Source organism: Dasypus novemcinctus, chromosome 25, assembly GCF_030445035.2.
Source record: "Dasypus novemcinctus isolate mDasNov1 chromosome 25, mDasNov1.1.hap2, whole genome shotgun sequence".
In the NCBI taxonomy this organism is placed as follows: domain Eukaryota; kingdom Metazoa; phylum Chordata; class Mammalia; order Cingulata; family Dasypodidae; genus Dasypus; species Dasypus novemcinctus.
Genome location: NC_080697.1, coordinates 53338850 through 53352087, shown reverse-complemented (window position 1 = coordinate 53352087; position 13238 = coordinate 53338850).

Here is a 13238-nt window from a genome sequence, read left to right as displayed (position 1 = left end):
AGTAACTAAAAGAATCAATTATCTGGGAATAAATGTAAGTAAGGGTGTATGCATTGAAATTGGCTAAAATGTATAGGCTAAATGTATTGGCTAAAATGTGTAGGCTAAAATGTAAACCATAATGTAAAACTAAGATAACTAAAAATTTAGAATATTGTATAGTCTAAAATATATACCATAACGTAAACCAAAATAGAACCATGTTTGAAAGCTATGTTTCAATATCTGCACATCACCTGCAGCAAATATAATATGAACATATAAAAAGATCATTGCTGGGGAAGGAACAAAGTGTTTGATGTTGGATATTTGGGAGTACCCTATATTGTATATGTGAATTACTGTGATCTAAAACTTTTGTGAAGACAAACTTAATAATTAGAAAAAAAAAAAAGGATGTAGACACTGAGGAAGAAATGAAAGAAATTGCCTTGCCACTCTACATACAGGGCAACACCTATTGCAGTGATGAAAGACAAAATGTCAAAAACAAAGTCTTTTCATTTTTTGATACCCCAGTTTATTTTTACTTTATTTAATTTTTCTAAGTTAGTATGTATTCTATATCTAACCTTTAAACCCATCACTATATTCCACTTTACTATTAATGGAACATGACCATATATTAGGCTTCATTTTTTAACAAGTTTGGTTCCCAGTGCCTCCTAAAGAAAAAAAACAGCAAGCAAAAATCAAAACAAAACAAAACAAAACAATGAGTAGACAATAGGAAAAAAAGACAACAAGCAAACAGAGGAGGTTGCTGATCCAGGGGAGCCAATGTGGCTCAGGGGTTGAGCACTGACCTACTGCTTATAAGGTCCCAGATTCAATCCCCAGTCCCAGTATCTAAAAAAAATACATCTCCTTTTTTAAGTCAGACTTTGTGAAAAACTCTGCAAAAAGGCAAAAGGAAGCAGGTACTTGTAAATCTTCAATCTCCCCAAAGAAAAGTATATGATCCTACTATATTTTTGGAAATTATTCTTTAAATCACTGTCCCAAAGGGAGACTACAAATGACAAAAAGAAACCCAGAAGAGAAGAAAACCAACAGTGAAGCGTGAACGAAAACGGAGCATAAAATTTTTCAAGGAAAAATTTCACATGAAAACATAATAATGGCACATAGTTCTAGGTTGTTAGAACTAGTAAACATTCACTTTATTTCGTCTCTCCTATATATAAGAATTTAAGAGACATGTGGAAATAAGTAATATTTATCTTTTGCAACATTTGACTTATTCTTTTTCTTCACAGATGATAATGTTAGATGAATTGTGGGTTTGTTGGCTTTTGCTGTTTTTTGTCTTCATTCCATCCCCAGCCTTACCCTAATTTGGTGTCATTATCAGCCAAAGGAAATGTTAAGCATTGTAAAAAATTAAGAGCCTCCAGGCTGTTACCTCCCTCTAAGGCATTTAAGCCGAGACTCTCTTTAGCATGGTCAGGATTAAAAAAATTCTACTTTTTTTAGTATACATATCTAGATGAGAGGTAAGTATGAAAACACAGAAGCTATTTTGAAAGGAAAAATAACACAGATTAATTCAAATATTTTTAAATTATGGCATTCAGTGTTAGCTTGGAAAAGATGGCACAAGCCTTTCACGTATACTGTCATGGGAGCATGAATTGTTGAAATATTCTAGTAACTTTTAAAAAATGTGGAAAATAATGATCTAAATATTCTTCAATCTGGTAATTGTGCTTTTTGGATTTATTTTACACATAGCTTAAGATATAAGAGAATATAGTTATCTCCCATAATCTCACCTCTAGAAATTTATTTTAAGGGAATAATCAAAGATGTGGAGTTGTCTAATATGTGCTTATGTCTGGATTTGTATGTGTGTATGAGGAGTGTTGTGTGTGTTTGGGTTAGAAATTGGAAACAACTTAATCAATAGTTTATTGTTAAACTAGATTTTAGTACGACTATATGACAAAATACTATTCAGCAATTGAAGCAATAGCATATATTTTTTTATTTGACATAAAAGTCCATGAATAAAGTTAAGTGAAGAAACAGTCATCACAGAAGCAGAAATGATAGGAATATATTTCTAAAACATAAACAGGTAAGGGTTATGTGTAGGAATATAGGGTAAAAGTAAACAGTATTATCATGGGAAAGGTGCTTTTCCTTGTTTTTCAGTTATATATTGCCTAGTTGTGTGAGTGTTTGCTTTTAATCAGAAAATTTCTATTTTGGAAAAAATACATGCTTTGAGAGAACTCAAAATGTGGATTGTGGCAATGGGTAATATAAACATGAGGGAAAGAATAATTCAGGATTGAGGACTGGGTAGAAAGTTAAATGAAATTTATTTCAGAGGAAGAATTATGAGACCTCCAAGGTACAGACTTGATAAAGAAGAATGATAAAGAATTGCTCCAGTGTATGCAAAATAGCTGGTATATAGAGTAAAATGAGACAGGATTACAGAGCAGAATTCTTGCATGTAAGATTTCCAAAATCTGGGAAACGGACTTTGGCCCAGTGGTTAGGGCGTCCGTCTACCATATGGGAGGTCCGTGGTTCAAACCCCGGGCCTCCTCGACCCGTGTGGAGCTGGCCATGTGCAGCGCTGATGCGCGCAAGGAGTGCCGTGCCACGCAAGGTGTCCCCCGCGTGGGGGAGCCCCACGCGCAAGGAGTGCGCCTGTGAGGAAAGCCGCCCAGCGTGAAAAGAAAGAGCAGCCTGCCCAGGAATGGCGCTGCCCACACTTCCCATGCCGCTGACGACAACAGAAGCGGACAAAGAAACAAAAGCAGACAAAGAAACAAGACGCAACAAATAGACACCAAGAACAGACAACCAGGGGAGGGGGGGAAATTAAATAAATAAAAATAAATCTTTAAAAAAAAAAAGATTTCCAAAATCTTTTTGAGTGATGGAGGATATAAGATTTGGCTAAGGTAACAGAGGGCCAGAGTAAAATTGAGATAAAATTAAAGAGATTGTGAATCCAAGCTTGAATTAACTGTAAACACTTACATAATGCTGATAATTTCTTAGGTATTCTCCCAAACACTTGGCAGATATTGACTCATTTAACTTTCACAATAACTAAAAAAGAAATGCTCTATTCTTTTTTTCAGAAATAAAACACAGAAAGACTTGGGACCTTGTTCAAAATTAAGTGTCAGAGCTGGATTTCTAATCCAGGCAACTCTTTCCCAGCCTCTCTGCTCTTTACCATTGGTTTACACAGTCTCTCCAATTTTAGTAGGAATGGCCAAATGGAAGATGCAAGTTCAAGTTGTTGAAAGAAAGCTGAAAGTCAAAACTGAATGTGAGACAATCCCTTGTTGTTGGCATAACATAACAATGATAGAAAATAATCACATAAACTTCTAATGTATGCAATACTCTCTACAAGAAAGGAAATAAAAACTGTATGGATTTTATATACCTGAGTATTAATATATTCTCATGTTGGCAGTGAGTCTTAGAGAAAAAAAAATTAAATGGTCTCTTTCTTTTCATTCTCTTATATTTCAAGTAAGAACCCAGTTTATTTTGGCCCAAGGTTTTTGGCTTCTAATTCAATATGTAAAATCTCCAAACCTTTCCACAAAGCGTATTAGAATTTCTAAGTAAAACCAACAACCAATGCACTGAGGAAATTGCATACTGTGTTTTTAACAATTAAAATGATAAACTGAGGGAAATACAAGTATATAAAATGCAAGTTTTTGACCTTCACTGGGGAATACTTCTAAAAGATAGAATTTGAGCTGTTAAAATTGTACGACTTCTTATGAAAGTGCAGTAGGCAGAGTTCTATGATAGCTTCTTGACTCTCAACACCAGCCACGCAAGCCCTATATAATTCCCTCACTTTGAATTGGGGTAGACCCCTGAATATGAATTCTCTGAGTATTGGCCCCAGTGCTTATGCTCTTTTATATGGCAAATGGTGTTGAGATAGTCACCCCATGATTAAGTTATGTTATATAAGACTCAGACATAAGATTGCATGGGGAGTTAGTGCTGCTGTGATCAGCTTATGGGGATCATAGCAAGGAAATGTGGTGGACACAAAGAGTTAAGGTGATCCCCAACAGAGAGCAAGCAAGTAAACAGGGACCTCAGTCATGCAGCCCCAAGGGATTGAATTTTACCAACAACCTGAATGAGTTTGGATGAGGACCCCAAGTCCTAGATGTGAACCAGATGTTGCTCCTGCTGGTCCTTTGATTTCAGCCTCGTGGGTCCTGAACAGAGGATTCGCCATACCCATACTCCTGACCCGCAGAAACGGTGACAGAATAAATTTGTGCTTTCATAAGCTGCTAAATTTGTAATAATTTGTTATGCAGCAATAAATGCTAATGCAGTAAGTATGTATAGATATTGGACCACATCAGAAATGGAACAAAACAATGCAACACAACTGCTTTTATGTTTTAAATATTGTGACAAATTCTCACAGATTTTTAGTTACTTAGGTGGAATATAGCTAATATTGGATCTTCTCAAAGCATTAAGCTGTTATCATTATATTACCTGTCCAGTCCACTAAGTCATCCACAGCATATCATTAAATAGTCATGAAATGTCCATATGCATTTGCTGTTAAACAACCTACTGGTACTAAAAACAAAACAAAACAAAGAACATGTAGCCTAAGAAAAAGAAAACACCGGGTTTCTAAGTGAAGAGGGGTAACTTTCTCAGGAACCCTTCTCCCTATGCTTTCATAGTTAATGTGAAAATATATGAGTAATCATAATGCCTAGGAACAATGGAAAGAATCAAATCGGTAACCAAATCTGATTGTACACTGAAGTTTCAAGGAAAGTTTTAAAATAGCTATTTCAGGGCCCACTCATGAAATCAGAAGAAGGAGAGGCTGCCTGGAATTTGTGTTTTTAAAAGCACTCCAACTGGTCCTAAGCACAGTCACATGTTTTAACAGTCACACCACTGGGTTAGAAGATGAAAGAGATAAACAGTAGCAACAAGTACTTCAACAAATATTTGTTAAGATACTTGTCAATAGGAAGCACAGATAGAATTACATATTTCCGTTGCCCTCTTGTGCATATGCATGCACCTATGAAGAGTAAGCTACTGTCCTAATTTTGTCAGAGCTGTTATGACAAATAGCACACAATGGGTTGGATGAAACAGTAAGAACTTACTAGCATACGGTTTGGGTGTCAGAGTCCAAATTTAGGATGTCTAGGGGGGCAGGCCTCCTTCTGAGTCAGTAACATTCTGGGGATGGTTTTCCTCTAGCACATGGGAATCCCTCTCTCCTTATGTAGGCTCTTCTGGTTTCCACCAACTTCGGGCTGCTCTAACTGCACCCAGATTACCTCTCTTTGTAATTGGATTAAAGACCATCCTTATTCAAGATGGTGATTCTTAAATAGGATCATACATTAAAAGACAAGTTGTAGGTTAAAAGAAAAATCATACATAAAATACAGCACTCCCATATACTACCCTGTCATAAACACTGCATTAATGTGGTATATGCATTACATTTCATAAAAGAATGCTTTCATAATTGTACTATTTCACTGTTTATGTTATGTAGTATGGCAGATCAATATTATTTATGAATTCCAAAAAGAGATATAGATTATGTTTGTAAACTGGCCTGTTCCTCTGGGTATGATACCCTTTGATCATATTAGATTCAGGTGAGGTGGCTTTGATTAAATTATGTTAAGATTAGGGCTTTCAGGAAGCGGATTTGGCCCAACAGATAGGGCATCTGCCTACCACATGGGAGGTCCAAGGTTCAAACCCAGGGCCTCCAGACCCATGTGGAGCTGGCCCATGCACAGTGCTGATGCACGCAAAGAGTGCCATGCCACACAAGGGCATCCACCGTGTAGGGGAGCCCCATGCGCAAGGAGTATGCCCTGTAAGGAGAGCCAGCCAGCATGAAAAAAAGTGCAGCCTGCCCAGGAGTGGCACCACACACACGGAGAGCTGAAGCAGCAAGATGACACAACTAAAAGAGACACAGATTCTGGGTGCTGCTGACAAGAAAACAAGCGGACACAGAACACACAGCGAATGGACACAGAGAGCAGACAACTGGTGGGGGGAGGGGAGAGAAATTTTAAAAAATTTAAATCTAAAAAAAAAAGATTAGGGCTGTGATTCCACTGTATCATTTGGGCAACTTGGTTTGAGTCCCTGTCAGCCCTTTGTGGGCTCTATATATGAACACACACTCAGGGAGAAGACGGAAGTAGATACACAGGAAAAGACACAACACAGCAGTGGAAAGAACTTGGTTTTGATGCTGGAGCCCTGGAGAGAGTTTAGCCATTCACCTGAGAGTTTACAGCTGATCTTGTGAAGAGAACAGAGCCTGGAAAGAAACAAGCCTGGGGAAGAGAGATGAATCTTATGCCAGCCTAGAGCTGAGATAGGAAGACGCTGGACCCACGGAGGCTTGAAAGGGAAGAGGAAGTCTGAACCCTCGCAGATATCACCCACCGTCTTGCGTCAACAGACTTTGGGTGAGAAAGTACTCTTATGGTACCTTGAGTGGGACTCTTTAGGGCCAACTTATGGTTGTAAGCTTCTACCCTAAATACCCTTTATAAAAGCCAACAGATTTCTAGTACTTTGCATTAGCATCCTTTGGTTGACTTATACATGCAGTATAGGTTTCTTTTTTTGGTTGATTTTTATTCTAGTAACATATATACAACCTAAAATTTCCTATTTTAACATTAAAATCTAAATCAATGCTGTTAATTACATTTACAATGTTGTAATATCTTAACAACCATCCATTACCAAAATGTTTCCATCAGATAGAAACTCTGTACAATTTAAGCATTAAGTCCCAATTCCTACTACTCCCCTGGCCCCTGGCATCCTATATTCTAGTTTCTGGTTCTGTGAATTTGCTTATTCTTATTTTATCATATCTATGAGATCATACAATATTTGGCCTTTTGTATCTTATTTCACTCAGCACAATGTCTTCAAGATTCACCCATGTTGTCACATGTATCAGTAGTTCATTCCTTTATAAGGCTAAATAATGCCCATTGTGTATATATATCAAATTTTATTTATCCACTCATTGGTTGATGGACACTTGGGTTGCATCCATGTTTTGGCAATTTTGAGTACCGTTGTAATGAACATTTGTGTGTAAATATCTGTTCAAGTCCCTGCTTTCAATTCTGGGATTGCTGGATCATGTGGTAATTCTAACTTATGTTCTGAGAAACCATCTGTATTAGTCAGTCAAAGGGCTGCTGATGCAAAATACCAGAAATCTATTGGATTTTATGAGGGGTATTTATTTGGGGGAGAAGCTTACAGTTACCAGGCCATAAAGCATAAGTTACTTCCCTCGCCAAAATCTGTCGCCACATGTTGGAGCAAGATGGCTGCCGATGTCTGCCAGGGTCCAGGCTCCCTGGGCTCCTCCCTTCCTGGGCTCATTTCTCTCTGTGCTCAGCTGCTCTATCTCTCCATAAGGCCAGCTATAAACTATCAGGCAAATGGCTTGTCTTTCTTCCCAGGGTTTCTGTCGTGTCTAATGAAGCCTTCTCTCCCATCTGCTGCTCTGTGTATTTACATCCTGGGGTTCCAATATCAAAACTCTCACCTCCCTTCTCTGTGGTGTGGTGTCTCTGTGAGTCCCTGCCCAACCAAGGGGGCAGGAACTCAACATCCTACTGATGTGGCCCAATCAAAGCCTTAATCATTATTTAATCAAGTAAAAGTGAAACCTCTGAATCCTATATAATCTAATACACCCAGAAGAACAAACCAGTTTACAAACAATATCTATTTTTGGAATTCATAAATAATAGCAAACTGATATACCACCCAACTGTCTTCCACAGTAGTTACACCATTTTACCTCCTCACCAATAATTAATGAGTGTTCCCATTTCTCCACACCCTTTCCAGCACTTGTAATATTTTTTTAATAGTAGCCAATCTAGGCGATGTGAGAGGATATCTCATTGTGGTTTCAATTTGTATTTTCCTAATAGCTAATGATGTTGAGTGTCTTTTCATGCGCTTCGTGGCCAATTTTCCCCTTTGCTAGTGATTTCTAGCTTCATTCCATTGTGGTCAAAGATAATACTTCATACGATTTTAATATTTTTGAATTTGTTGGGACACGTTTTGTGACATAGCATGTGATCTATCCTGGAAGATGATCCATATGAATTAGAAAAGAACATATATTCTATTGGATGAAGTGTTCTGGTAAACAGCATATAGATAAATGAGTTATATTATTCATTTTGTCAATCTTCACTTTTTGACTGGAGAATTTAACCCATTTACATTTAAAGTAACTACTGATAGTGCAGTACTTTTTCTCTGCCATTTTGATCTTTGTCTTTGTAAGTCTTATGCTTTTTTCACCTTCAGGTCTTCCAATAATTCCTACTTCCATATTCATTTGTTGTTTTTTGTGTGTGTTGTCCCATTTTGAGTCCCTTCTCATTTATTTTTGAATATATATTTCAATATATATTTTCTTTATAGGTACCATGGGATTAAAATTTAACACATATTTTATTTCATGCTAATGTTCTTTTTTATTATTATATACTTTTTAATTTTTTAAAGATACTTAGATTACATAAATGTTACATAAAAAATATAGGGGATTCCCATATACCCCACTCCCTACCCTTCCCACACTTTCCCATATTAACAATATCCTTCATTAGTGTGGGACATTTGTTACAATTCATAAATACATATTGGAGCATTTCTACTAAATGTGGATTATAGTTTGCATTATAGTTTAAACTCCCTCACATACAATTTTGTAAGTTATGACAAGATATATACTGGCCTGCACCTGTCATTGCACCATCATTCAGGACAGTTCCAATGACCCAAATACGTCCCCATATTACAACTATTTTTCCCTCTCCCTCCCTTCAGAACCTCCAGTGGCCACTGCATCCATATCAATGATAAAAGTTGTCCTGTTGCTAGAATAGTAATAGTCTATAAAAATAAAACTCTATAGTAGAATAACAGTAGGTCTACTCTAGTTCATCATTCATTCGCCGATCCTGAGGTTTCTGGGATGGTGATGCCCACTCCACCTCTAATTGAGATGGGGTTTAGATCCCATAAGGCAGATGGATGGGACTATCTTGCTGCAGTTGTAGATGCTCTTGGTTCCTTGGGATGGTTGTTGTCCATCATTTCCTTACTAGTTGTCCTGGATGAGTCCAATGAACTGAAGAGTAGGTGTTGCAACTCTGTTGAGATTCAGGGCCCAACTGGCATATTGGAAGTCCAGAGATGAAGTCTCTTGGACATACACCTATCAACTCTAGGATAATAGTAAATATAGGTTCAAATAGAAGGAGCAGAAGAGCCATTTGTAGTGAAATCAAAATTGAGTCCAACTCTGTCACACTGGGGAGCATAAATTCCAAAGTAGGCAATGTTCCAAACTCCTGAGCTGTTAGCCCTGCCTATAGTGTCTAGGTGTTTCCAGAGCCCTTAGGAGCCCCACTATTTGAGGTAATATTTATTTTGGCTGTCAATGAAATCCTGCTTAGATGTGCATAAGCATTACCTCTGGAATGACCTCCCAACTCACTTTGTAGTCTCTAAGCCACAAGAACTTATTTGCCTTTACCCTTTCCCCCTTTTTGGTCAAGATTGACCAAACATTGCTAGTTGGTGCTTGGTAGTAATCCCTTGTTCCCAGTGTGGCTCCTCCCCAGGACTAGTGAGTGTCCTATGCCAGGGGGAAGGTAATGCATTTATATACTGAATTTGGCTTAGAGAGAGGCCACATTTGAGCAACAAGGAGGCTTTCAGGCAACTCTTAGGCTACCTATAATACTAGACTAAGTTTCAATTTCAAAGGAAAAGGTTTATAAATACAGTCATCAATATCAAGGGTCCATCAATGGTCCATCCTCCTTTACTAGTCACTGTGCCCTGAACTCAGGGAATTCTTACTGTCCCATTAGAGAATGTGGCAGAACTCCCCAGAATGGGAATTTGATATTCTTTCTGTTATTTTGTGGGTCTCCACTCACCGTGACAATGCCCCATGAGCATTTGAACTCATTCATATGCCTTATAGATATGCCCCAGGTAAACCTCCTCCCTTCCCACATCACTGACACCCCACAACAATGATCCTCCCCTGCCATAGTTGTAACCCTTCCACGAACCGAAACATCTTCAAAATGAAGCCAACAAAATAACCAAATAAAATTAATAAGAAAATGAAATAACAATGACAGTTTTAAAAATAACAAACAAAACACAAAATATTTAAAAGTTGAAATAATAAAATATAATAAAAAGTGAAATTAAAAGTTTGGCATTATGGCTTTCATCACTGTAAGATCTGTTGCACATACATTTTTCCTATACCCCTCTGTCTCCCCACTTGTATTTTGTACTGGTTACAAATTATATATTTATACATTGTATGTCTAAAACCATCCATTTATCTTGACTTTTTATGCATTTACCTTTTATCACTTTTAGAAACAAGAAGCAGTGCTATATAACACAGTACAATACAATAATACTGCCATTTATAATTACCCATAAGCTCTACCAAGGTCTTCATTTTGATATGTTGCTTTGACCCACTGTCAAGTGTCTTTTTCTTTCAGTTATAATATTCTTGGTTGGCAATTGTTTCCTTTCAGCACTTTAAATATTTTGAACTAATTCCTTCTTGACTGGTTTCTGATGATAAACTGGCACTTAATATTATTGGAATTCCCTTGTATAGAACTTGTTGCTTTTCTCTTGAAGCTTTTAGAACTCTTTCTTTTCCTGGGTTTGGAAAAATTGTATTATTATGTGTTCAAGCATGGTTCTTTTTGAGTTTACCCTATTTGGAGTTTGTTAAAACTGCTTGAATATGTACATTTATATCACTCATTATATAGGGGAGGTTTTCTACCATTATTTGTTTGATGTTTCCTTCTGTTGCTTTCTGTCTTTCTTCACCTTCTGGGAATCATAAAACATATATTACTACTCTTCATGGTGTCCCACAGATCTCTTAGGCTATGTTCATTCTTTTTTATTCTTTTTACTTTCTTTTCCTCAGCCTAAATAGTTGTGGTTATCTTGTCTTCAATATCACTAATTCTTTCTTCTGATACTTCCAATTTGCTCCTAAAACAAAGATTTTTTTTTTCAATTATTGTATCTTCAGCTCCAGTATTTCTCTGGAGAGATTTCCATATTATTCATTGTTTCTCTCAGATCCCTTAATTCTTTGTTTGTTTACCTTTATTTCTTTGAGCATACTGAATATCATTTTTTTTTTATGTCTCTGATGGTTTTTAGATTACTGTCTTGTTCTTTTTGGATGGACCGTCATTTCTTGTTTTCTTTTTTGTCTTGTAAACATTTGTTAGGCATTGTATGTTTTAATATTTTAAACTGTTATAGTTGGACTTTAGCCCCTGAACTGTCTTTTCCTTAAGTTTGTATCCAGAAGTTATATGAGAGAGATTCTCCTGCATGCCAGGATCTAATTTACAAACCAAACCAAAGCAAAAGTCACCTTTCAGTGCATTTGCAAATTTGCTGTACTTTGGCTAGTAGTCTCCCTCAGAGTTTAGCTCTTCTATCAAGAAAATTAGCCCAAAGCAAATGGAAGCTCAAGATTCTCTGTGTCTTATCTGAGCCTGCCTGGAGCCCAAACCATGGGACTGCTTCTTTACCCTGAGCTTGCCTTAGCTAGAGGCCTTAAGAATTCTCTGTTTACAAGTTACAGGAGTTTCAATCTATGTTCCCTCCACTGCCTTTGAAAGAGACCTCCTGTCCCTCCTGGGTGATTTCTTGAGTGACTTAATGCAGGTACTCCTTTTCCTCAGGCAGCTTCAATTTAATCATTTTTCACACTATCCTAGCCAGCTGAAAGCCCCTTCTCTGCCTTCAGGACAAACTTCAATTAGGGCAAGCCCAAGACATGTCCCAGACTCAACCTTTCCGACTTCCACCTGACAGAGTGACACTAACATACCTGCACCCCAATATGTGCACACACTCTGGAACAGAGTCACAATGGGAGCACAGGTTGGCTGTGGAGGGGAGGGAAGAAGGTGTGGGAGGTCTGGCAAGCACTGGAGGGGTTTCTTCAATGGCTTTTGAAGTTGCCTTATCTTTTTTTTTTTTTTTTTTTTTAAATTTTTTTTTAATTGACTTTGTAATAATATTACATTAAAAATATATATGTGAGGTCCCATTCAACCCCACCCCCCCACCCCCCCTCTCCCCCCCCCCAACAACACTCGTTCCCATCATCCTGACACATCCATTGGATTTGGTAAGTACATCTTTGGGCACCTCTGCACCTCATATACATTGGTTCACATCATGGCCCATACTCTCCTCTATTCCATCATGTAGGCCCTGTGAGGATTTACAATGTCCGGTGATTACCTCTGAAGCACCATCCAGGGCAGCTCCATGTCCCGAAGACGCCTCCACCTCTCATCTCTTCCTGCCTTTCCCCATACCCTTATCTTGATTCAGCACTTTCCCAGTTAATGCAGCCGGTTAACTGTTTGGAGGAAGGATAAATGCTGTCTTTAAGATTCCTCTGCTTCCTTTGCCTAAGGGGCTTTGAAACAATGGCCGTCATAAAAGCCGGCCACCAAGGATCTTCAATTGTTGATCCAATGTAGAGATCTGAGATCAGAACACACCTCCCTGGATTTTGAAGGACTGTGTCTTTATGCCCCACCCTGGCTGCTCCAGAGGCTTGAGCTCCAGTCCCCACTGCTGTGTGCAGGAAGGCTGGAGAAAAGTGTGGTGGTAGCTGTTGCAAGGAGGGTGAAATTCATATATTTGCCAGCCTCTTCCTCAGCTCCTTTGTGGATTCTGCACAGTGTTCCCCTAGATCTGGAGTTTCAAAATAGTTGATTCAGACAGTTTCTGCCAGTTCAATTGTTGTTTTATTGATGGAATCAATTCCTGGAGCTTCCTAGGCTGCCATCTTCCCACAATCCTCTATATCCTAAATGGGATCTTTGAAGATCCTATTTACAAATGAATTCACATCTTAATTGATAATAACATCAGATATCCAGTTTACAAATAATTTCACACCCTTAGGAATGTGGATTAAGACTCGATAAGTCTTTTGTGGTGGACAAGAGTCAATCACCAACTGCTGCATTTACATTGTCATTCCAAAAATCATTTAAGAAAGACAACCAGTCACTTTCTAAAACATTGCAAGTATTTTTTTTTTTTTAATGTATTTT